Raw genomic sequence first — 27,383 nt, forward strand, 5'->3', positions numbered from 1 at the left:
AAGATCTATGCAACAGTATAAGAATAGAATAGATGAGTGTAACACCCTAAAAGTGAGATAAAATGTTAATAACAAATTCTTACCAAAATACACTAAGTTTCAATCCGGCAACATACTAATAATAGTGATAATAATAACAATAATAATAATAAAGTCAATCAGTAAGGATCCTAACAAAACAGAATATTCTAAAAGTAATCATCAGTTTCATTTCATGTTTTCTAAATGTATATATCTGTGTGGGAAAATCTATAAATTTACAGATGAACATGAAGCTCTGCGTCCAAGTTGTGGCCCCAAGGGTGTTCTGTACCTAAAAGTAAAATAATTTTGGACTCCATTTGTCTCAAATGTGCAATTCTATTGCCTCCTCGGGGATGGGCCGCAATGGTTTTAACACCATAAAATACTAAGGCACTACAGTTACCTTCATGTACATCCCAAAAGTGTTTAGCTAAAGGATAAGATGGATCATGATTCTTGATGGCTCTAAAATGTTGCAGAAACCTGACTTTCAGTTTATGAATGGTACTGCCCACATATTTCTTGCGACACCCACATTCAATGACATATACAACATATTCAGTTTCGCATGTGATACGATCAGTTATGTCACAAATTTTTCCTTCAAACGTGGTATATGTCTGAGTATTCTGTGCATACAAACAAGATTTACAATGTCCACATTTCCAAAAGCCCAAGCTTTTTTTAGCCAACCACGACATATTAGTTTTGGGACTCTGAAATAGGCTTCTGGTAAGATGGTTACCCAAAGATTGAGTTTTGCGATATGTGATACATGGATGTGGGCCTATGCTGTCCTTAATGGCAGAATCATGTCTTAAAACATGACAATTTTTCTGTATGATATTGTTTAAATACGAATGTTGAGAATTAAACTCTAAGAACAGTCTAGGTGATGATACCTTATTTTGATTTTGATTATAAGTGCTATCAGGCTTGAAAAGCAATTTTTCTCGAGACATATTCAAGACCCTCAAGTGTGCATCTTTGAGAATCTTCAAAGGATATCCTCTCTCTAAAAATCTCTGTGACATCGTCATAATTTCAGTCTTGAAGCAATCATCATTAGAACAAATTCTACGAGCCCGTAAAAATTGACCATATGGAATACTCCACTTCAAAGCTTTTGGATGACCACTATTGCCATGCAAGATTGAATTACAGGCTGTTGGTTTACGAAAAATGGTTGTCTGTAAGACATCTTTATCAATAGAGATCTGGACATCAAGAAATTCTATAGCTTGTGCACTATATTTCAAGTCTAAGTGAATGTTCAGCTCATTGTTATTCAAGATATCAACATATTGTTTGAGAGAAATCTCATCACCATCCCAGATAAGAAAAAGATCATCAATATATCTGACCCATAGTATCACTTGTTCCATATATTTACTATTAGAGTCAGACCTGGCTATCTCCTTTTCCCACCAGCCCATATAAAGGTTAGCGTACGTGGGAGCAAATGAAGCTCCCATTGCAGTCCCTTGTTTCTGCAAATAATATTGATTGTCAAATACAAAGGCATTGTGGGTAAGACAAAATCTTAACATGCTAGTTAGCATGTTAGTATGTTGAAGAAATTCAATTTTCCGAGTACCCAAGAAGTGACAACATGCTTGAATATCATATTCGTGCTTGATGGAAGTATATAATGCAGTCACATCCATGGTTACCAATAGATAGTTGAGTTGCCATGGAACATTGTGAATCTTAGCAAGAAAATCATTGGTGTCTCGAAGATAGGACGGCAATTCAGTAACAAAAGGACATAAGAAAAGGTCCAAGAAACGGGAGGTATTCTCTAATAGGGATGAGTTCATACTCACTATAGGTCGACCAGGAGGATGTTTTGTATTTTTATGAATCTTTGGTAAAAAGTAAATACAGGGGATTCTAGGAAACAAAACTTTAAGATAAAGATATTCATTTTGGTCAATTAGCTCTTTAGTATGCCAGCTATCAAGCATCTCCCAGTAGATTCATAGTAGGATTAGTGGTTAGTTTTTGATAATGTTGTTTATTGGAAAGTTGATGATTAGCCTCCTTCGTATAGCTATTAATATCCATAATAACAATATTCCCTCCTTTATCGGAGGGTTTGATGATAATTGTGTTATTGGATTTGAGCTCATTTAGATCTTTCCAATCTGAGGCTGAGAAATTCACTCTTTGAGCTTTTTTCATTTTAACCCTTTTCCAATCATTCCGAAACCGATCAATGTCATCAACCACCAATTCATAGAACAAATCAATCATATTACCAGTCGGTAATTGAGGATTAAATCTGCTCGAGGGCTTGAGCCTACTGGCAACGGTCTTATTGGTAACAAATCCCATATCAGTCAAAGTGTTATTGTCTTCACCTATATCATTGCTAACATCATCTAAACAACCCAACCTACCAATTTCTACTAAATCAGGCGCTTCATTAATATGAAAACCAGATAAAGGGGGTCATTCTGACCCCGGCGGCCAGGGTCGGCGGGAGCACCGCCGACAGACCGGCGGTGCCCCGCAGGGCATTCTGACCGCGGCGGTTCGGCCGCGGTTAGATGCGGGAAACCTGCGGTCTCCCGCCGGTTTCCCGCTGCCCTGCAGAATCCTCCATGGCGGCGGAGCGCGCTCCGCCGCCATGGGGATTCTGACACCCCCTACCGCCATCCTGTTCCTGGCGGGACTCCCATGGCGGTAGGGGGTGCCGCGGGGCATGGGCACTGCAATGGCATGGGCACTGCAGGGGCCCCCGTAAGAGGGCCCCACAAAGTATTTCAGTGTCTGCTATGCAGACACTGAAATACGCGACGGGTGCCACTGCACCCGTCGCACCTTCCCACTACGCCGGCTCAATTCTGAGCCGGCGTCCTCGTGGGAAGGTTGATTTGCCCTGGGCTGGCGGGCGGCCTTTTCCAGTTTATTAGCAGAAGCTTCATCAGCTGATGAACTCAAATCCGAGCTATCTTCTGCTATATTGGTTGTTGTAGTGGGGCTGTCCATCGTCATAACTTTGTCTTGTGCTCTAAGTGTATTATATTTGCGAGCAAATGTATAAATTCTGCCTATTTCATAATCTTTCTTGTCTCTATTAAATTTAGAGGCCTTACGGAGTTTGATTTCATCTTCTTTTTTAGTAATACGTTCTTCCATCTTCATTAACAATTGTTGTATTTCTGAGGAAGTACCCATTTTTTCTAGTTCTTTAGTAAGAAGTTCAATTTTATGGGTTTGTTCTTCCATACGACGTTTTGATTGAATAATCAAAGTATCCATCATTTTAACTGAGCATTCAGATGTATGTGCTCTCCATTGTTCTAGAAGATCAGGATCTATGTCACCCAGAGTAGGCAATATTAGAATTCTGAGACCTCGTGGCACACGACCATTTTGTGTATATTTCGTCAATGAGGTCATTTCCCACCATTTTTTTAATTCTAAGATTCTTGCCTTTTCTAGTTCAGAAATAATGGTGGTTGCTGTGCATGTAGATAAGTCCGAAGGCATTGAGGTTCCAGAAACATTATCAAATAGAGTAGTGGCAGCTTATATATATATATATACATATATATACACACATATATATATCTATATAGCGCCAACTCGACCCGAAGATATCAGGGGCCATATTTATACTTTTTGACGCAAAACAAATATTATCGCCGGCTAACGCCATTTTGGTGCGCTGTGCGGGCGTCAAATTTAATCAAATTTACACTTTGACGCACGGTGGCGCAAACCACAGGTGGGAGTCATTATTTTTGACGCACACCACAGGGTCAAGTCGTAAAGCAAAACAACGTTAACGCGGCGGAAATGACTGTGGGTCGATTTACGCCCCGCAAACTGGATATGCGCCTTTTTTTACGCAATAGCGTCAAAAAAAACAGCGAACACTGGCATTTCACCAGAGGAGAGCCAAAATGGATCCCAGATGCCACTACAGACCCCAGGAAGATGACAACAGACCAGGAACAAGCCAGGAGGACCCACACAAGAACCAGGACACTTCTAAGAAGAAAAGAAAGTGTCGCTTCAGTGCAGAGGAGCAGGAAATTCTGGTTAAAAAGGTGACGGAACACCAGCACCAACTGTTTGTCACCTCAAAGTTGCCAATTAGTAGGAGAGAGGCTATATGGCAACAAATTGTCGACAAGATTAACAGTGTGGCAGAAGTACGCAGAACAGTCATCGAGTGCAAGAAACGCTGGCATGACTGCAAGCGCAGGACCAAAGAAAAGATGGCCAGGAACAGGAAGGCAGCACTGCAGACTGGAGGTGGGAGTCCAGCACACCAGGAGGCCCTGGACCACATGGAGGAGATGGTCGCAGCCGTCATCCCTGAGGAGATCATCACAGGGATTCAAGGACACGACAGTGCAGACTACCAGGAGACAACGCACATGCAGGGTAAGTCGCATGGGGAATTATAATGCAATAATGTCAACTGTGAGGAGGGGGGGATACCGACCACAAAATGCATGGAAGTCATCATATACATGGTGTGGCATGGGTAAAGGGGCACTGCAAGGGGGCATGCCTGCACAAACAGAAGCTGGGGCACACCATTACACTACACCAACAACAGTCCCATGGGGGCATGCTGCCATGCCAACGATGGAGCAAAGGGAAAGCCACGCCAGGAGGGAAGGGCACAACGTCAAACTGACATCCCGGCACACGTCAGCCACCATACCCCCTACATTAACTAGGGCCCTCTTAACAACCTCTAGCCATACTGACAACTGGAATGTAACTGCGACAACAGTTGCCACTATCACCTCCGCTCTGTGTGCAGCTTAAGTAGCCAATGGCAGTAACCTCCCCATGGATCATACACACCTAAATTAGGGGGTGAGGATGACAACTTTAACAATCCCCAGAAACAAGACGAAGGCCCCAGTACTGTCAAATGTCAATGCCCATAGTTGTCGCAAACATCAGCCAATGTAAACATCAATAGGAGCTACACAGCACTAAGGACACACCCATGCCTCAAATGTCAGGGTCCATCCTGTGCCTGGGTAACAATGCAACATCCCAAATGTCATACTGCTCAGACTACAGCATTGAGGGGGGGACACATGTAACTGGTCACTGAAATACACCTGCACAGTCAGAGGAGGAACTAGGACACTGATACGATTATCAGGGCAATCCAATGTAACACACATTTCCCAACATCAGCAGTACACCAGCAGTACACATTACCAATGCCAACATCCATATCGTGTCATAACATTGCTATGCATAGGATATGCCACATGTCAAATACATTTAAGTGGATGTGAAATATCAGAGATTGGGGCAGGTCCAGATTGTTAAGTGTGCTGCCAGGGGCCATCAGAACACCCACAGCCAGTGAAAGGTCTCACCATGAGAATGGATGTAGACGGAGGCTTGAGTGGGACAAGAAGGTGGCAATTCTCTATGTGGCCTTAACTAACACCTAGAGGTGATGATGCTGACAAGTCTAATAACTCAATAACATACATGTGACATGCAGGTGGGCCATAGGCCTGGAAGAATGCCCATCTGAAGGACTGGAGCAATGAACACGAAACAAGATCACAAAGTGAATTCATCACAAGGCAGGCATGTCACATCAAAATTGCCACAACACAGACACACTAATTGTACCCTGTTTCATTGCAGAGGAAAATGGATCTCCTGCGGATATGCCTGTAACAGATTACCCTGATGACATGGATGATGAGCCGATAAACATTCCCCAGGAGACTATCCAAAAGGTCCTTGAAACCCTCCCGACCCCACCTTCAGTCACAAGGAGGAGCACAGAACAAGCAGCCATCACAGAGGATCCACCCCCCACCCCAATTGTAAGACCTGCCAGCTCCAATACAGCTGAGGATTCAGACGACACTGGCACCAGCTTTGAGAGAACTGTAGTTGGAGTACAGCGGGAGCTGGCCAAGGATGTGCGGGTGGGGATGCAAACTGTGGCAGCCAGCCTAGAGGGGATGCGTTCATGCATGATGTCATCTGCAGATCAGGCAGCAGCTATGCAAGCCCTAACATCTATCTTGCAGGAACTGCAGAAAACCCAGATGGAAATCAGCACAGCTGTAATACAGTTGACCCAACACCTACAACAGGAATCCTGTCAACGCGTGCACGAATGCAACATTGAACCCCTCAGGGCTGACCTGGCTGCCTACCATCGTGATGTGGCTGCTATTCTCAAGAACCAGCAGATACTCCTTGCTGCAGTACTGCCCTTAAGACCTTCACAGGGAGCAGCGACCGGGATGTCTGACTCCACGTCTTCTAACACTAAGGTGTGTGTTGCCCCTTCACAACCAACAACAACAAGGACAGAGGAGGCAACACACACATATCAGAAGAAGAAGACATGGAACAGATCACATTCACAAGGAAAATGACCCGGAAGCACTAGTCCCTGCCACATGGCCAACTATTACCAAGGTCCTGCGCTTTGTAACTTGCCAGTCTTGCAACGACTGTACTCAAGCACTGTTCTGCAAACCACTGTATATCTTGTCTCCCAGCCCAGTGATTGTCTCTCCTACTCATTGGCAAATTCTGTCCCTCTGCACTGTCGGAAACATCAACTCCAGCATGTCAAAAGCATTTTGGTAAACGCTTGTGTAGGATCACAATGTAAGATGTCACTATAATGGACTCACAATCATGGACAATGTACAGATAGCACTACAGCACTTTTCAATAAATAGCACTTACACAACAAATCTGTCTCTGGGTAATGTGACATATCAACTGTGCAGTAGATAACTGAAATGTGCCTACTGACAAATTACGTAGCTTGTCAATACAACTGTCCTGATATTATGTAGTCAGATAAATCAGCACAGTGCCCATGATTGCATCATACTCTTCCCTTCCTGAGGGTAAGATCTGATGAAGTGAGAAACCATACACCATCATGCTGTGTTGGACAGAATAATGCTTCCTCAAGGGATATCTAAGTCATCAAATAGTGGCCGCAAAATGTTGTCAACATGCAATAATAACACATATAACAGTGCACACTAATCTAAGCAAACACTACAAAAACTGCATAAATGAAGGTGTCTGAGTTTACATCCAAATAGGTAATCATGCTGAACTGTGTCACAAATGACTTATGAGAGTCATGAAGACAAGAATAAAAGAGTGCCAATGAGAACTCATCTTATAAGGGTGTCCTTGATCATCACACTGCAGTCAGACCTAAAACTGTTCCCCCAATAACAAGTCTGGAAGCACTGTTTGTGCCTTTGAAAACACACTTATCAACAGAAACACATTGTCATCCATATTAACTGTGATTGGTGGTTGCAACGAAGGGTGGACACTTTGCAACGTAGCTCTGGGCTAGCTGCCAATCGTACAGCTCAGTTGGGATTTGTTTGTAGCATAGGACACAAAAGTAATAGTGCAAAATTTATGTACACTGAATCCAAACCCAGAATCAAGTACCATTTAACACATACTGTTAAGGGTTAACCAAATATTTATTAAATGCTAATCACAGAAGAGGAAACTGAGGGAAAAATCTTACCTACCCTAATCTACCCTGACTACTCATTACCCAGTCCCTAACTAACCTAAGCTACACTTACTTATCACATGTAACGAAACGTTCTAAACATCTACCCCCCACCCCGCTTATGAGACGGGACACATGGGGGACAACACATACTAACCTAAACACATACTATCCTAAACAAATGTATATTTTTTTGTATTTTTTTTTAAACACACAAGAACCCCAACATAGCCAAACACACACACTAAATAAGTAAAAATAGAAAGAATCAGTACCCCCTGCCCCCCACCCACTAACACTAACTAAACTAACAGCCTATACTAACCTAACACTAAGGGGGTCATTCTGACCCTGGCGGCCGGTGGCCGCCAGGGCCACCGACCACGGGAGCACCGCCAACAGGCTGGCGGTGCTCCCACGAGCATTCTGACCGTGGCGGTTCAGCCGCGGTCAGAAGCGGCAAGTCGGCGGGCTCCCGCCGACTTACCGCTGCTCGGGGGAATCCTTCATGGCGGCAGAGCGCGCTCCGCCGCCATGAGGATTCTGACAGCCCCTACCGCCATCCTGTTCATGGCGGGAAACCCGCCATGAACAGGATGGCGGTAGGGGGTGCCGCGGGGCCCCTGGGGGCCCCTGCCATGCCCATGCCAATGGCATGGGCACGGCAGGGGCCCCCGTAAGAGGGCCCCGCAAAGTATTTCAGTGTCTGCCTTGCAGACACTGAAATACGCGACGGGTGCAACTGCACCCGTCGCACCCCTGCAACTACGCCGGCTCAATTCTGAGCCGGCGTCCTCGTTGCAGGGGCATTTCCTCTGGGCCGGCGGGCGCTCTTTCGGAGAGCGCCCGCCGGCCCAGAGGAAATGTTTAAATGGCCGCCGGTCATTTCACGGCGGTACCTTGGCGGACGGCCTCCGCCGTCCGCCAAGGTTAAAATCACCCCCTAAGCCCACTAACTATAAGAACAAGGAAAGAGGAGGGAGGGGAGGGAATCATTTCCATTTCAAATACAGTCTAGAGCAGAGGTCTTCAAACTGGGGGGCGGGCCCCCCCTTGGGGGGGCCTCAAGTGATCCCAGGGGGGGGCGCCAAACTCTGGCCAAAAGAAATATTATACAGATAACATGCCTTTGTTTTAAGCAAAAGCATGTTATTGCAGTTTTAAAAAGGTAACAGTACTTAACTGCAATGTTTAAATAGGTTTAGACCTATTTAAACATTGACATCTTTCTAAAATAATTGTGAAAAATTCTGAGGGGGGGCCCAATGATTTTTATTTTTCAACTGGGGGGGCGCAGCATTAAAAAGTTTGAAGACCACTGGTCTAGAGGTTGGCCCTGCGGAGGGTCCTCTTGATTGACTTAACAAGCCGGTTAATGTGGCGCACATCCCAGCTCAGGTGGCTTAACTTGCACAGTACACGGTCCATCTTCCGTTCCATGTTGTGGAAGGCTGCAGGGTCAACAGATGTAGCTGTGGCAGTCGGGGTACCAGTGGAGGAGGTCTGTGTGTGTGTGTGTGGAGCCAGGCCCAGTGGTCTGTCCTGCACCTGTAGCAATGCTGGGGCCTGGAAGTCCAGCAGATGTAGGCACAACAGTCCCACCTGTGGGTGGGGCCACCTGGCTTGAAGTGGTGGTTGTGCTGGTGGTGGCTGTGTTGGGCAAAGTAGGCCCACCCTGTGGGAAGGTTCTCCATGCCCCGGAGGCCCATTCATGGTGATATCGCCGGGCCATCCTCCTGAACCCCGACTCCACCAGCAGGATGTGCTGGTATCTCATGGCCCGGTGCTGGAATTCACAGACCTGGCCTGGAGTCATGTTTGCAGCTGTGAAGACAAATGCAAATATTCTACATTAGTAACTGCATTGTGTGAAATGGCACAAGAAGTTAAACAGACAATACATCTACAGTACTTGTAACAGCTCATATCACAATACAGATCATTGAGGCCCATATTTATACTTTTTGACGCTAAACTGCGCTAACGCAGTTTAGCGTCAAAAAATTTTGCGCCGTCTAACGCCATTCTGAAGCGCCATGCGGGCGCCGTATTTATGGAATGGCGTTAGACGGCGCAATCAGACCGGCGCTGCCTGGTGTGCGTGGAAAAAAACCACGTAGACCAGGCAGCTCCGGCGTTGGGAAAAAATGACGTTAGGGCGTCTTAAAATGGCGCAAGTCAGGTTGACGCTAAAAAATCGTCGTAACCGGACTTGCGCCATTTTTTTTCGACGCCCATCCCCCATCAACATGACTCCTATCATTGTAAAGATAGGAGTCATGCCCCCTTGCCCAATGGCCATGCCCAGGGGACTTCTGTCCCCTGGGCATGGTCATTGGGCATAGTGGCATGTAGGGGGGCACAAATCAGGCCCCCCTATGCCACAAAAAAAAAAAAAAAAAAAACTTACCTGGACTTACCTTAATGTCCATGGGATGGGTCCCTCCGTCCTTGGGTGTCCTCCTGGGGTGGGCAAGGGTGGCAGGGGGGGTCCCTGGGGGCAGGGGAGGGCACCTCTGGGCTCATTTTGAGCCCACTTGTCCCTTAACGCCATGCCTGACCCAGGCGTTAAAAAGCGGCGCAAAAGCGCCGTTTTTGGCCACGCCCACTCCCGGGCGTCATTTTTGCCCGGGAGTATAAATACCACGTAAAGGCCTGGGAGTCATTTTTTAAGACGGGAACGCCTCCCTTGCATATCATTAACGCAAGGAAGGGGTTCACGCTAAAAAATGACGCCCACTCCGGGCACTTTGGCGCCCGAAGCGTCTAACGCCATAGTATAAATATGGCGTTAGTTTGCGTTAGTTTAGCGTCGAATTTGCGTCGAAAAAAACGACGCAAATTCGGCGCAACCAGAGTATAAATACGGCCCTGAATGTCTTAATTTATTAAGGGGCTGTAACACCCCCGGAAGCTGTGCTCTTAATTGAATGGCATAAGTCTCCCCCTCAGGTATAAGTCTCTCCTTCACTCCCTATCTGCAAAAGACAATTAACTCTGGCACAAAGAACAGTTACTGCCCATCTGAAAATGGGACACGTTGCTCCTCCTCACATAAAAACCATCCTGGATCCTGAGCACCTCAGCAACTTCAGCTCTGTCTCAAACCTCCTCTTCTATGCAAAGGCTGTGGAAAATTGTGTCGCAAAACAGCTGAACGACTTCACAGAAGAAAATAACTTACAAGTCAACCGACAGGCTTTAGAATGAACAACATCACAGAAATGGCAATGTTATGAATACTTCAGGATATGGCACACATCTTAGACAAGCATGAATCACGCTTTTATGTACTTATTGACTTGTCATCTGCATTTGACAGTCACACACACATCTCTGGTGAAAATCCTGGAACCACAAAAGGGGCTAGGTGGCACAGTCCTAAACTGATCTCAATCATAAGTTGTCACTTCACTAAACGTTTTTGTTTGTCTAATAAAAAATGCATTACAAATAAAAATAAAAATAAAAATTATGATTCTATTAATAAAATATGGTAGGATGGCAACAGCTCATCTTGCCAGTCATACATAAGTGCATCTATTCAATAATTTTGGCTGGCAGTGTATTGAATAGCACTAAAACTACAATAGTCACAGGACAGGGTGCAAAGATTCGTCTGTCATGCAAATTATATAAACAAATATTTTAAACATAATAGCCACATGAACTATACAATACATATGGACTCTTTTCACTGCTCATATCTTGACAAAATGTAATACTGCAGAAGGACAACTCTGTATGCCCAGGGGGGCCAGGGGCAATATCTCATATATACACAATGTCCCGTGTGACTCATGAAGAGTGTGGGGTACCCCTACAACATTTTTGGGGAATCCACCATCCAGTGTCATATCATTCTATCACAGAAATATCTTATTACTTGAAAACAAAGAAAAAAACAACTGTGGAACTGAGGGGAGGCTTTCTTGACATTTTGACCCCAAGTAAACGAAAGGGTCTCTTCAAGACCAAGTAATCCAGCTAAATAACAGGCATATGAAAAGAGACAGAAACCCAGATGTGATCATTAGTCCAAATATATATAACAACATGTTTGTGCACAAAACTCCCAGAGCCATTAGTCTCCAAACTACTCACCACGTGTGAGTGTTGATTCTGTATAACCCGCAGACACATCACAAGTCATCAATATTTGGCTTATAATTATAACAAATAGCAACAGAGAGAGACTTCCTTTGTCAATAGATTGTACTCGTAGCAAATCAACATAAACTCCCCATGCACCGTGTGTCACCACCGGTGCAACCCAAGTCACACTACACAATGTTAGGCATGTTGCTCTCAACATAATGCACAACGATCAACCCTGTGGACAATGTGCCACCGCCCGTGTGGACCAAGTAAAACCATAAATGAGTCACCACTCCTATCACACTCATGATATAAATAATCGAATGTGTTGTAAGATGGTCTCAACTGTGTGCCCAGCTCACATAATATGGCACTTACTACATATGGTGTGTCTTTTTCACTGTGATGTATCTTTCTCTACAACTGCAATTCAGAGAGACTATTCAGTGAACAATGCATTGCCCATCACATCAGAAACCACAAGTGCACACATAATTCATCAATGCATCTGTACAAAAGTCATTGTTATTCATGAGTAAGGTAACCATTCACCATCTGTGCTCACAACTTATTTCATCAAACTGAGCCAGTAAATCTATTTCAAATACTTGGCATCAAAGTGTGCTTCACATACCAGAGCAGACCGCTAATAATTTGAAATTCTGAATGAAAATGTATAACAAGAAACAATAGACTATTGAGGCTGTCTTACCACCTAATCAGCCTAAATAAGCCTACTTATGAGCCAGCACATCTTACCTGAGCAGTGAACGCATCCGGCACAAGAGCCGCCATCAACATTCAGCGTGCAAGAACAGGAAGCCATGGAACGTGCTGCCTGCTTATCTCTTTGAGTGTCTCCTGAACACTAGACAGCCAACCTCGTTGCCACAATGGGGGAACTCTATCCCTGCCTAACAATATTGCTCGCTCCGTGAGTCTGAGTTTAATCTTAAGCCCACATTGAACGTGTTCATCACTTACGGCTTTGGTGGGGGGAGTGGGTAGGAATGGGGAAAGGAAAACAAGATAAGTACAAATAGGGGAGATGAAACCCACTATCATACTCTTGTTGGTGTAACCCCTGAGGGGAAAATTTAACATCTTAACCACTGTACAGTATATTCCATAAAGTACAATTATGATCAGTTGTGCAATTACATAAAGGCAAAAATAGAAGAATGCATTTAAAGTCCAGTAGCAGCGAAGAAGTAGAGTGTACAGCATCCATTTTAGGACATCCTCTTTCCTCACTCCTCATCCCTACTTCTCATCCCTTCTTCACATACATCATCCCTACTTCTCATCCATCATCCCTACTTCTCATCCATCATCCCTACCTCTCATCCCTCATCCCTGCTTCTCATCCCTACTATTAATCCATCATCCCTACTTCTCTTCCATGATACCTACTTCTCATCCATCATACATCATCCCTACTTCTCATATATCAACCTTACTTCTCATCCATCACCCCTACTTCTCATTCATCATACATCATCCCTACCTCCCAACGATCATCCTTACTTCTCTTCCATGATCCCTACTTCTCACCCCTCATCCCTGCTTCTCATCCATACTTCTCATCCATCTTCCATCATTCCTATTTCTAATACCTCATCCATCGTCCCTACTCCTCATTCATCATCCCCCAGTCATACCAACACACTTTCAGTTTTGTGAAATACACCTTCACAACAATTGGTTGGCAACAGCCAATCAGAGTTATGAGAGAGAGCTTGTTAGAAATGGGGTCTTTGGTTGGCAGTCAGGTTACCCCCTGTCCAAGCAAGGACCCTCACTCTAGTCAGGGTAAGTCACACACAATCCAAATTATCCTGTACCCACCCTTTGGTAGCTTGGCACTGAGCAGTCAGGCTTAATTTAGAAGGGAATGTGTAAAGTGTTTGTGCAATAAATCATGCAATAACACAGCATAACACCACAGAAATACACCACACAATGTTTAGAAAAATATATAATATTTATCTGGTTAAATGCAGGTCAAAACAATTAAGATTTGCTAAGTACACTTTGAATTATCACTGTAGGAAATGATAAAAGAAGTGTTTAGTCTTTAAAAAGCAACAAATCTCTTTTGCAAGCATAAAGTACCTGGTTTGCGTTAAAATTCTCAGCAAAGGGCCGCAGAGAAGGAGATGCATGGAAAACGGGGACGTGTGCATCGATTTTTCCGGCGCACACAAGCAATGCGTCATTGACTTGTCACGCAGGGCAGGCTTTGCATCGATTTCCTGCGTGTAGACTGGGATCCTCTTCGGGCTGTGGGTTTTTTGGACACCCCGGGGACGAAGCGTTGAAATCCTAAGCATGCAGGACAAAGTCACAGGAGCTGCGTCGATCCAGTGGGCGATGTGTGTAAATTTCTGCCGCACGACTTGTGCTTGAGTTGATTCCTCCCAGAATGTTGGGCTGCGTCATTCTGGCTCAGGTTTGCGTCGATTCCGTGGGCTGTGCGCCAAAATTCCAGTGGCAGCGCTGGCACTGCGTCAATCTCCACTTTGGGGAGCCAGGCTGCATCGTTCTCATTTGGCGTGCAGTGATTTTCTCACCGCGATGCAGGCTGTACGTTGTTTCTTGCAGGCTATGCGTCAAATTGTTTGCAGCACAAGGAGTTCTTTTGCAGGATGAAGTGTTTGTGGTCCTGAGACTTCAAGGAACAGGAGGCAAGCTCTATCCAAGCCCTTGGAGAGCACTTTTCAGCAGAGCCAGAGGGCAGCAAGGCAGCAGGGCAGCAGTCCTTTGCAGAAAAGCAGTCAAGTGAGTCCTTTGGGCAGCCAGGCAGTTCCTCTTGGCAGGTTGCAGGTTCTGGTTCAGGGATTCTTCTCCAGTGGTATCTTGTCCAGACGTTGTAGGAGGCTGGCCTGGCTTATAGTGGGTACCTTGTGGTACTTACACCTTGGGCCAGGTCCAGTTATCCCTTATTAGTAGAATAGAGGTGTTTCTAGCAGCTTAGGCTGTTAGAGGTAGCTATGGCAAAGCAGCTTAGGCTGAACTAGGAGACATGCAAAGCTCCTACTATACCACTTATATCATATATCACAATATCATAAGAAAACACAATACTCAGAGTTAATAAAAATAAAGGGCCCGTATTTATACTTTTTGACGCTAAACTGCGCTAACGCAGTTTAGCGTCAAAAAGTTTAGCGCCGGCTAACGCCATTCTGAAGCACCATGCGGGCGCCGTATTTATTGAATGGCGTTAGCCGGCGCTAGCAGACCGGCGCTGCCTGGTGTGCGTGGAAGAAAACCACGTACACCAGGCAGCGCCGGCGTTGGGGAAAATGGCGTTAGGGCGTCTTAAAAATGGTGCTAGTCAGGTTGACGCTAAAAAATCGCCTCCACCCAATTTGCGCCATTTTTAACGACGCCCAGACGCCAATTACATGACTCCTGTCTTAGTAAAGACAGGAGTCATGCCCCCTTGCCCAATGGCCATGCCCAGGGGACTTATGTCCCCTGGGAATGGTCATTGGGCATTGAGGCATGTAGGGGGGCACAAATCAGGCCCCCCAATGCCAAAAAAAAATATTAAAAAAAAAAAAAATTATACTTACCTGAACTTACCTGAATGTCCCTGGGATGGGTCCCTCCATCCTTGGGTGTCGTCCTGGGGTGGGCAAGGGTGGCAGGGGGGGTCCCTGGGGCATGGGAGGGCAGCTGTGGGCTCATTTTGAGCCCACAGGTCCCTTAACGCCTGCCCTGACCCAGGCGTTAAAAAGAGGCGCAAATGCGGGGTTTTTTACCCCGCCTACTCCCGGGCGTGATTTTTGCCCGGGAGTATAAATACGACGCATTTGTGTCGCAGTCATTTTTTGGGACGGGAACGCCTACCTTGCATCTCATTAACGCAAGGAAGGCGTTCACGCAAAAAAATTACGCTCTTTCCTCCTACTTTGGCGCTAGACGCGTCTAACGCCAAAGTATAAATATGGCGTTAGTTTTGCGCCGAATTTGCTTCGAAAAAAACGACGCAAATTTGGCGCAAACGGAGTATAAATATGCCCCAAGGTACTTTATTTTAGTGGCAATATGCCAAAAGTTTCTCAGAGGATATCCTCACTTAGGAGGTAAGTAATATACACAAATTATGTACACAAACCAAAGTCGGGTAAGTAACAGTAAGAAAAGTAGTGCAAACAATGTAGAATCACAATAGAATGCAATAGGCAGACATAGGCCTAAGGGCAACACAAACCATATACTCCAAAAGTGGAATGCAAATCCCAAATGGACCCCAGGCCTATGGGAGATTGTAGAGGGTCGCTGGGACTGTGAGAAAACAGTACGGTGTCCAAAATACCCCACCCCAAGACCCTGAAAAGTAGGAGCAAAGTTACCCTACTACCCCAGAAAGACAGTATAGTCATGATAGGGGATTCTGCAAGAACCACAACTGCTATCAAAGCACTGAAAACGGATTCCTGGACCTCAGGACCTGTAAAAGAAGGGGACCAAGTCCAAGAGTCATCAAGTGTCCAGAGGGGGCAGGAGCCCACTAAACCCCGGATGAAGGTGCAAAAGGGCTGCCTCTGGGTAAAAGAAGCCAAATATTCTGCAACAACGGATGGTGCCAGGATCTTCCCCTTTGGTGAGAAGATGTCCCACGGCGTGCTGGAGGTTGCAGAAGTGTTTCCACACAGAAATACCACAAACAAGCCTTGCTAGCTGCAAGAGTTGTGGTTGAGGATTTTGGGTGCTGCTGGGGCCCAGGAAGGACCAGGATGTTGTCCCTTGGAGGAGGAGACAGAGGGGGTGCTCAGAGAGTCCCCACAGAAGCAGGCAGTACCTGCAGAAGTACCAGAACAGGCACTTAGAAAATCTGAGGACAGCAGTTGGCTCAGAGTCATAAAGGAGGGTCCCACGACATCGGAGTCCAACTCAGCGATTTGGGCAATGCAGGAAGGAGTGCTGGGGACCCAGGCTAGGCTGTGCACAAAGGAAGTCCTAGAAAAGTGCACAGAAGCCAGAGCAGCTGTAAATCATGCAGTACACAAGTTTGCTGTCTGGCGTGGGGAGGAGGCAAGGACTTACCTCCACCAAATTTGGACAGAAGGGCCACTGGACTGTGGGAGACACTTGGACCCGCTCCTGTGTTCCAGGGACCACGCTCATCAGGATGCGAGGGGATCCAGAGGACCGGTGATGCAGAGGTTTGGTGCCTACGTTGGCAGGGGGAAGATTCCGTCGACCCACGTGAGATTTCTTCTTGGCTTCCAGTGCAGGGTGAAGGCAGACAGCCCTCAGAGCATGCACTACCAGGAAACAGTCGAGAAAGCTGGCAGGATGAGGCGCTACAATGTTGCTGGTAGTCGTCTCGCTACTTTGTTGCAACTTTGCAGGCGTCCTGGAGCAGTCAGCGGTCGATCCTTGGCAGAAGTCGAAGAGGGAAGTGCAGAGGAACTCTGGTGAGCTCTTGCATTTGTTATCTGAGGAATAGCCTAGAGGAAAGACCCTAAATAGCCAGAAAAGGAGGTTTGGCTACTGAGAAAGGAGGCTTGACTACTGAAAGAGGTAATCACCTATCAGGAGGGGTCTCTGACGTGACCTGCTGGCACTGGCCACTCACAGGTGTCCATTGTGCCCCAACACCTCTGAATCCAAGATGGTAGAGGTCTGGGACACACTGGAGGAGCTCTGGGCAGCTCCCCTGGGAGGTGCAGGTTAGGGGAGTGGTCACTCCCCTTTCCTTTGTCCAGTTTCGCGCCAGAGCAGGGCTGGGGGATCCCTGAACCGGTGTAGACTGGCTTATGCAGAGATGGGCACCATCTGTGCCCATCAAAGCATTTCCAGAGGCTGGGGGAGGCTACTCCTCCCCAGACCTTCACACCTATTTCGAAAGGGAGAGGGTGTAACACCCTCTCTCAGAGGAAATCCTTTGTTCTGCCTTCCTGGGACTGGGCTGCCCAGGCCCCAGGGGGGGCAGAAACCTGTCTGAGGGGTTGGCAGCAGCTGCAGTGGAGACCCCGGAAAGGCAGTTTGGCAGTACCCGGGTTCTGTGCTAGAGACCTGGGGATGCATGGAATTGTCCCCTCAATACCATCCTGGTATTGGGGAGACAATTCCATGATCCTCAGACATGTTACATGGCAATGTTTGGAGTTACCATTGTGGCGCTACATATAGGTTGTGACCTATATGTAGTGCACACGTGTAATGGTGTCCCCGCACTCACAAAGTCCGGGGAATTTGTCCTGAACAATGTGGGAGCACCTTGGCTAGTGCCAAGGTGCCCACACACTAAGTAACTTGGCATCTAACCTTCATCAAGTGAGGGTTAGACATATAGGTGACTTATAAGTTACTTATGTGCAGTGAAAAATGGCTGTGAAATAACGTGGACGTTATTTCACTCAGGCTGCAGTGTCAGTCCTGTGTAAGAATGGAGCTCCCTATGGGTGGCAAAAGAAATGCTGAAGCCCATAGGGATCTCCTGGAACCCCAATACCCTGGGTACCTAGGTACCATATACAAGGGAATTATAAGGGTGTTCCAGTGTGCCAATGAGAATTGGTAAAATTAGTCACTAGCCTGCAGTGACAATTTTAAAAAGCAGAGAGAGTATAAACACTGGTTAGCAGAGCCTCAGTGATACAGTTAGTCACCACACAGGGAACACATACAGGCTACAAACTTATGAGCACTGGAGTCCTGGCTAGCAGGATCCCAGTGACACATATTAAACACAGTGACAACATAGGGTTTTCACTATGAGCACTGGGCCCTGGCTAGCAGGATCCCATGAGACAGTAAAAACGCCCTGACATATACTCACAAACAGGCCAAAAGTGGGGGTAACAAGGCTAGAAAGAGGATACCTTCCTACAGAAGTGTCTGAGTTGGTAGGGTCAGAGTCCCTGCTTAAATGCCCAAATGTGCTTTTGAAGTGGGGGAGACTTCAAAGACGGGCTTAGAAGTGCACAATGTCCCCTTTCAGTTCCATCCTGTCTGCCAGGGTCCCAGTAGGGGGGGTGGCAGTCCATTTTGTGAGGGCAGGTTACTGTCCTTTGACATGTAATTGTCAGGCTCTCCACACTCCCAGCCCAGGAAGACACATTCAATATGCAGATTTGTGCAAGTGTGTCTGAGCATTGTGTGTTTGGTTGTCTGAGTGAATGCACAAGGAAGCAGTCAAATAAACCTAGCCAGATGTGGATTGTAAGGCACAGAAGGATTTAAGTGCAGAGAAATGCTCACTTTCTAAAAGTGGCATTTGTAAAATAGTAACATTAAATCCAACTTCACCAGTCAGCAGGATTCTGTATTACCATTCTGGCCATACTACATATGACCTTGTTACTCCTTTCAGATCAGAATGTACCACTCAAACAGTATATGAGGGTAGCCCTAATGTTATCCTATGAAAGGAGCAGGCCTCGCAGCAGTGTAAAAACAAATTTAGGAGTTTTACACTACCAGGACATATAAACTGCACAGGTACATGTCCTGCCTTTTATCTTCATAGCACCCTGCCCTATGGGTTACCTAGGTCCTACCTTAGGGGTGACTCATATATAGAAAAAAGGAGGGGTTTAAGGCTTGGCAAGTACTTTTAAATGCCAAGTCGAAGTGGCAGTGAAACTGCACACACAGGCCTTGCAATGGCAGGCCTGAAGCATGGTTAAGAGACTATTTATGTGGGTGGCACAATCAGTGCTGCAGGCCCACTAGCAGCATTTAATCTACAGTCCCTGGGCACATGTTGTGCACTTTACTGGGGTCTTACAAGTAGATTAAACAAGCCAATTGGGTATAAACTAATGTCAACATGTTTTAAGGGAGAGAGCATATGCACTTTAGCACTGGTTAGCAGTGGTAATGTGTGCAGAGTCCTAAAACCAGCAACAACAGTGTCCAAAAAGTGGAGGGAGGCAGGCAAAAAGTTAGGGGTGACCACCCTAAGGCTGTCAGGTCTAACAGAGCTGCATTCTATTTCACTGAAAAAACATCCTTCTCATTGTATGTGCTGGGTGAAGATGGAGGAGAGGAGTGTTATTCTGTTAACACAGGCCTCTGCAGAAAGCTTTGCTGGGCAGGGAAATACAAGGAGGCCACAGTTTGAGTCATAAATTTGCTCTTGGAGAAAGGGTTATACAGTTCATCTACAGTTCAACAGAAAACATTTTTGGTTTTAGTTTCAGTTTCATATTTAGAAAGAAAATGTTTATAATCAACTCTGGTGACAGTGCTATTCAATTCCTCCAAAGCGTTTCTGGTTTCATTTGTATTTGTAATAAATAAAATGTTTAAATCTGAGGTTACCCTTTCTCCGAAAGCTGATTTATGGTCCAAGCTGTGGGATCCTTGTATTTCCAAAGCCAGCAGAGCTTTAAGGATCAGGAATGAGGAGTAGGAATGATGGATGAGGTTTGAGAAGTAGGAATGATGGAATATGGATGATAAGTATGGATGAGAAGCAGGGATGAGTGATGAGAAGTAGGTATGATGGAAGAGAAGTAGGGATGAGAAGTGGGGATGATGGAAGAGAAGTAGGGATGAGAAGCAGGGATGAGAAGAAGGGATGTGAAAGAGAAGCAGGAATGATGGATGAGGAGTAGGGGATGATTTATGATGGATGAGAACCAGGGGTGAGAAGTATAGATGATGGAAGAGAAGCAGGGATGATGGATGAGAATCAGGGCAGGGATGATGGATGAGAAGCAGGTATGATGTATGATGAATGAGAAATAGAAATGATGGATGAGAAGTAGGGATGATGGAAGAGAAGCAGGGATGATGGAAGAGAAGTAGGGATGATGGATGAGAAGTAGGGATTATGTATGATGGATGAGAAGTAGGGATGATGGGTGAGAAGTAGGGTTGAGAAATAGGAATAATGGAAGAGGGGATGATGTATGATGGATGAGAAGCAGGGATGAGAAGTAGAGATGATGGAAGAGAAGCAGGGATGATGGCTGAGAAGCAGGGCAGGGATGATGGATGAGAAGCAGGGATGAGAAGTAGAGATGATGGAAGAGAAGCAGGGATGATGGCTGAGAAGCAGGGCAGAGATGATGTATGATGGATGAGAAGTAGAAATGAGGGATGAGAAGTAGGGATGATAGATGAGAAGTAGGGAAGAAGGAAGAAGAGCAGGGATGAGAAGTAGGGATGATGGATGAGAAGTGGGATGACGTATTTTAGATGAGAAGTAGGGATGATGGATGAGAAGCAGGGATGAGAAGTAGGGATTAGGAGTGAGGAATGAGGATGTTCTAAAATGGATGCTGTAAGAGTGACATGACCCACTGTATCACTGATGGATTCTGATCAACTGAGGTAAAAATACCTTTAATCATTCACCGTGGCACAACTGAGAGACGCCTCAGGTCATTAGTATCATTCAGCCTTCCTGAGTACTGTTTACCATGTCAATCCACTTGCACTCACTTCTGTCCAAAATGTCTTTGATGTTGCCACCTCAACTGTCCAAGGACACCACTTCTGCCGCTTGCCAATATTTTTCATCCTCAGTGCGCTGATTTTTCTTTAAGTGTCATACAAAAGGTGCTCCTTCTACTTCACATTTGATTTTGCTTCTGTGTTGACCAATCCATTGCATGGCCATCTTTGTAGTTTGGCCCACATAGAGTTTCATACATTGGGCATCTAATAATATAAATCGTTACGGGTATTGCAATTGGAAAATGTCAGCAACTTAAACACCCTGTACTGTCCTTCTAAAGATTTTGTGTTCGTACACTGCACAACCCCCATATCTTTGGTGGCCTTTAACTGAAGGGAGACCCCATACTGACCTTGTGTCACTTTTTGGGGGGATATCTCTATGTGCTCTTACCACTAAATCTCTAATGTTATTATTTATTTTCTATGGTGGACATCATTACAAGTAACTTGTACAAGCCGCCAACTCTTTATGATGATCTTCTTCACCTCATTGCTTGCTGGTGAAAATGTGCTAACCAAAACTACTCTTTCAGTGGTTTACCTCAATTTAGGTGTCTGTTTCTTTGTTTAAACTTTTATTTCAGCCACAGCAGTGACCATACAAGTGCTGAAAATATACCCCAAAAACATAACAATACAATACAAGCAAAGAAGAAGATCATGACACAAAGAGCAAAAAATATGCCACACAGAGTGAGGAACTATCAGTGTGCTCAGTTACATTAGGCTACTTACTTCAAAAACTCAGAATGAATTTAAAAAAACCTAGCTGCATTTTAGATATAAGAGAGGGACCCCTCAGCTATTAGACACCTGCCCGGGTAAACGAGTACAAGCAAATTCTTATTTGTTACACAATGTATAAATAATTTCATAATATATCCATCAAATCTAAAAAAGCTGCACTGCTATAAAAAGATTTTAAAAAATCAAAACAGGTTAAAACACCATTGAATTCCTTCTTTTGATAGCACCGCTTAGAAAGAAGCAGACATTAATGCAGATCGTAGGAGATTCTAGGATTGAAGGAAAATTCCGGTACCATCTTACAAAACCCAAGCCGAAACGTGTCAATTGCAAAGAAAGCAGGCTTCATGACTTTCTTCAGTGATTGAATTCTGAATGTAAGGGCCTTAACTTCACACTTCAGTACAATAAATCTAAAGTAGCATTCTTAGATCTGATGATTACAGCGGCTAATGGTGAGGTACACACTACCCTTTATCCCAAGCCTTTTATACGGTTCCTACTTAAATAATAGGACTGAGTATTAGGATGAAAGAACTTTAGAATGTGAGGATAACTCCATCCACACCATCAGAGGCTGTTGGCCCAATTGCTAGCTATCTCACATTGCTAACTACCTCACAGTGACTCATCCAAACCCCTAACCTTACTGGAATGGAAGGTGCCTACGGCATCCTGAACATGACACTCTGACTCCTAAGGAAGTTGTAGAAACAGATCTTACAGTTTCCTTGTCTTACTCATGCATGCCCAGGCAAAACAGAGATGTACGAGACAAGTTTTCAATACATTTATAGAAACAATTGCAGTCATGCATAAAGAGAATGAGCTACAATAATTAAGGAGATGAAACAAAGCAAAGTTATCAGCATTATGAACATGGTGAAGAGAATAAACAAACCAACCATGGCAAATGACTTCTAGAGATTTCTACCTATCACTAACCCCATACTGAAAGCATAGTTAGTGTACCCTCCACCTCCCCAATCTAGGTGAATAGCCTTAGCCTTCATACAAGGAGAAATTAAGCAGGAATCGGCCTATATTTTAGATGGCAATCCTTCTCTGGAAACTGGAACATCAGCAACAGCAGAGCTACATCTCAAACACAACATTTATCCCAAGACAATTGTGGCTGAAGTGCCCCTCTGAACCCTCTGGGTAAGTTCATCATTTATATAATCAAAGCAACACTGTGTTAGAGGCACTGCTCTAATGCAATGATATGTCTAGATGTTAGAAGCTGTATCCAAATGAACAACACAAGCATTAGGATATCTTGTACTCTATTCCTGGCCTTGAAAAGAATGTACAGATTACATGTGGAGAAAAGCTAGCTAAAAACAAACAACATGTACAATGTATTATTGAAATAATATTGTGCAAGTCTAAGTGTGTAAAATGTCACTGCCAAAAGCAATGTCAACTAAAATGCATAAAATGTAAATATAAAACTGAACTAAAATGGAGAACCAGCATGGGTTCAAAAGGGTCTCACTACACTACCCCCTTTGCTGTGAAAAGTCAGATTGTAAAGGGAAAAAATAATAAATGTTCTCCTCAACAAGCAAAGCAAACAAGCCTTAAAAATATGCAATTTAGAACATAAAATCAATTAAAAGAATGTGAATAAAACAGAGGCAAACTTAAAAATTAGTGGATGCTTCCAGAGATCATCCAAATTGTCAGTGTCAATGGAATCCAGGACGGATTCCACTTCCGCAGAGGGCACAACCACAATGGCCTCAGTGAGCAAATCAAAGGAGCATAACACAAGTATTATGCCTCCAAATAATCCCCATAACCAAGAGTGTATAAAAGATGGTATCACTCCGAAAATAGTCTGGAACGTGCTTACAAAGCCAGGCCCAACCACTTTAACAAAGTGTACAACACCCTCGAGTACAAGAAGCATTAAAAATGCAATTCACAAGCTCACTGAAACGTTGAGGAAAGTTTGTGTTTAATGTCCACTGCATTTCAGAGGACAACCTTGCAACCTGCAATTCAAATGTTTCACGGGCAGATGTGAGTGCCACGTTCTTTTGAAACAATGGTGTATTTAGTCTGCTAAGCTTGTCAAAATTAACATTAAAGTTTGGAATGGAAGACCACAAGCAATCTACCCTAATTGCATGTGAGGAGGAAATAGCACATTATTACAGCAGGTCACTATTTGAGAAAGAGAAACCACATAAGGGACACTTGCTCTCATCTCACAACATTCTTGATCATTCTACATCAAATAACTTCCATTCGAAAGTCACTGAAATACTGGATGAATCAAGGAAACTGGTACTCCCTTCAAGTAACATGCTATATTAGCCACGGACACATAACATGCCCCTTTCATTGTCACCATTGTCATGGAGTGGCTTACAGAAGTTTCACATTCATTTCCGTGACTAAGCCATACTGCTGATGGTGTTTGGCTACTATTAACTGCAACTTTTCTAATCTTTCTATATTGAGCATTGTATAAGTAGCATCTTTCTTTGCCATTATTTGTTGTTTATGTGTTAAATTAAAAGGCAAAAACAATTCTGTTGCATTCACATGCTTCCAGGGCACTTGGTTCCATTTTAAAACTTGAAATGTCCTACTCAACTGCATAAAAGATCTAAGCTGACTTTGCACACTTTAAACAAGGAATCTATACCCTGCACTTGTCGATGTTTTATTCCCCAAACTGATGTTAAATCAATTGTTTCTATCCAACATTTGTAGTCGTTAATTAAAAGCTGGGAAACAAACACATTCAAATAAATTATTTTGTCTGGGTCAGCACATTTTTCTTTGATTTTGAAGGTGATAATTTATAATAAAAAGACACAGAATTTGATGTACCATTCCCAGAAATGTGTGCAAATTTGTCTGACTATGTTTTGGTACTCTCCCACGGGTGGGTTCGGGCAATGTTCCCATTGTGTATAATTATACATTATACATGGAGTACAGGCTCTATGTTGGGAAGGGTGTGCATAGTGATGGTAACAAAACATTTTACCATAACCAGCAGAATTCATATACATATTCTCACTTTCAATCACAGTATAATAGTCAAGCTCAGTCAGCATTACAATCACTGTTTTCACATCCCATTCATCAGAAATAACATCTGGGGTTATTACATCATCCATAGCTACGGTACAAATATAAGGAATTTTTATAGTCTCTGTAGGACCAAAAATATCATAGGGGATCTTATCCAAAATAATTCCATCAGATACTGGATCAGCAGCACAAGGGACTGGTCTCTTCACACTTTGTGAGAAGACGAACAAGGTTTCATTATTTCAGCTACCAATTCAACAGGAGAGCATTCTAGGAGATGATGCCCATTTATAAGCAAGAAGAAAACTGACACAAATCCAATTCACAAAAAGAAAGTAATGAAAGTATAATTCAAAAGTAGGTCCATGGACGGAACTGATAAGTGCATTTCAACCAGCGAACAAAATCACATACACCATGTAGTGAAATGTTAAAAGAATCAGTAGGGAAGTCCTCAATGCCAACAAAATAACCAGAAGCAACCAGTGTGAAGACCGGAGCCTCAACAGATGAAAGAGAACTGGTATACACCTACAAAGGTTGTTCATCATAAACAACTCTGATGCTTTGAGTATCATGAGTAAAACGTAAACCTGTACCTGATTGTTTTCTTATATTTGCAGCGGTAACAGAAATCAACAAAGCTTCATTCTCCATGCTACCCAGTCTGCTGGAAACAATATTGTTGTTATTCAGTACTTGAAGAGGTATTCCCTGTAGGGTAGTGAGAGGGGTGAGAGTACTACTTAAAAGTCCTTGTGGCCTACTGAGAAGGATCAGTCACGTGATAAAATTATACTTCATCAATGGAGCCAAAACGTTTGTCCTTACAACCAGCAAGAGGTGGCAAGTCACAGTTCTGGTACCTTGAATGCCAAAGACTGTCACTGGTGCATGGTATGATGTGTCACATTCCTTCTTCACTACAATCTTCTCTTGAACTAGATACCCAACCTTCGCAATCCACCCAGAAAGTGCTGGTTGCTTCTTCACTCCATCAGTAGCAGAACGTTTATTAAAATGCTCACCCCGGAAGTCTTGGAGTTCCTGTAAGGTATCAAAACATTAATTTACGTCAAAAGGTGTATCTGCCACCACTGCGTGAGGACCATGAAGATCTGGAACATATATTTGGATGCCAAACAGGACCTCGAATGGGGTATGGCCACCCAAACACCATATAGCCAGATCCTTTAATGCTATACAGACTCCATACAGGTGATGAATCTAGCTACAACCTGAACGTAACACTATAGCTGTTAAGGATTGTTTACATCTTGATTTTTCCTCTCCACAATTGAATTTCCCTCAGGATGGAACGGTGAAGAATAATGCACGTCCATTCCAAGAATTCTCATAGTATCCCTGTATGTCTGAGAGACAAAAGCGGGGACTTAGTCCAAGTGGAAAACTACTGCACATGTCCTGATGAAGACTTGGAAAACTTTAACAGTAGTGCAAGCATCAGTTATCCCTGTGGCCACAACCAGAGGAATCTGGAGCAAGAACCTACAGCAAGTAGAATGTATGTAAATGCACCATCCGAATTTAAGGGGCTGAAATGGTCTTGATACATGCAATAGAGCTGTTTGTTTGAAACTAAGAGGGGTGTCTGCGGTGGGAGTGCAATGGTGGAACCTTTTATTTCTGAACAAATGTCATAACTAATGACATATTGCTTTGTCTGCTTGTACAAACCATGCCACCAATAGCATTTTTGTAATAAAGAAACTGTGGCTGCCACAGCTGCAAGGGGAAATGCTACTACCTCATGTGAGCTTTAATTAATACTAGCCTGCTGTATTGGTTGGGTAGCACATGATTCCCCTACCCCCAATGGTACCAAAAGGAATGTTTTGGGCTCGTAAGTGGTAGGAATATTTTGTTGGATATACTTTTGGTAAAGGGTTGCCGTTGCCCAAAGCATTAACAGGAGTCATAATATCTTCATCCATCCTTGTATGATAAAGAGTAATCACAGCTACGGTTGCATTCTTCACTGCAAATTCAGCTGCATCATCAGCCAGTAAATGCCCTACAACATATATTCCAACACATTGATGACAACTGTTACTCAGAATCCCTCTCTAGCCCATATGTCTTATGATCCTGACAATTTGCTAATTGTAGTAGCACTTTGATTGCCCTTTGTTATCCACTCAACATTTTTACTGACCTCAGCCATCTGAATTTCTAAAACCTTTCTGACATTCTTTACAGACTGCATTTCTTTTTGCCCATCCGTCTTTAGACCCCTCTGCCAAGTTTCAGTCTCTATTTCCTCAAAGCTACCCTCAGACTACTGTGACAGCATCAGACAGAGGCCCTCATTCTGACCCTGGCGGTTTGAAACCGCCAGGGCAGAGGGCCGCGGAAGCACCGCCAACAGGCTGGCGGTGCTTCATGGGCAATTCTGACCGCGGCGGTAAAGCCGTGGTCAGAAAAGGGCAACCGGCGGTTTCCCGACGGTTTACCCCTGGCCCAGGGAATCCTCCATGGCGGCGCT

This window comes from Pleurodeles waltl, chromosome 3_1 (genome assembly GCF_031143425.1).
Source record: "Pleurodeles waltl isolate 20211129_DDA chromosome 3_1, aPleWal1.hap1.20221129, whole genome shotgun sequence".
Classification (NCBI taxonomy): Eukaryota; Metazoa; Chordata; class Amphibia; order Caudata; family Salamandridae; genus Pleurodeles; species Pleurodeles waltl.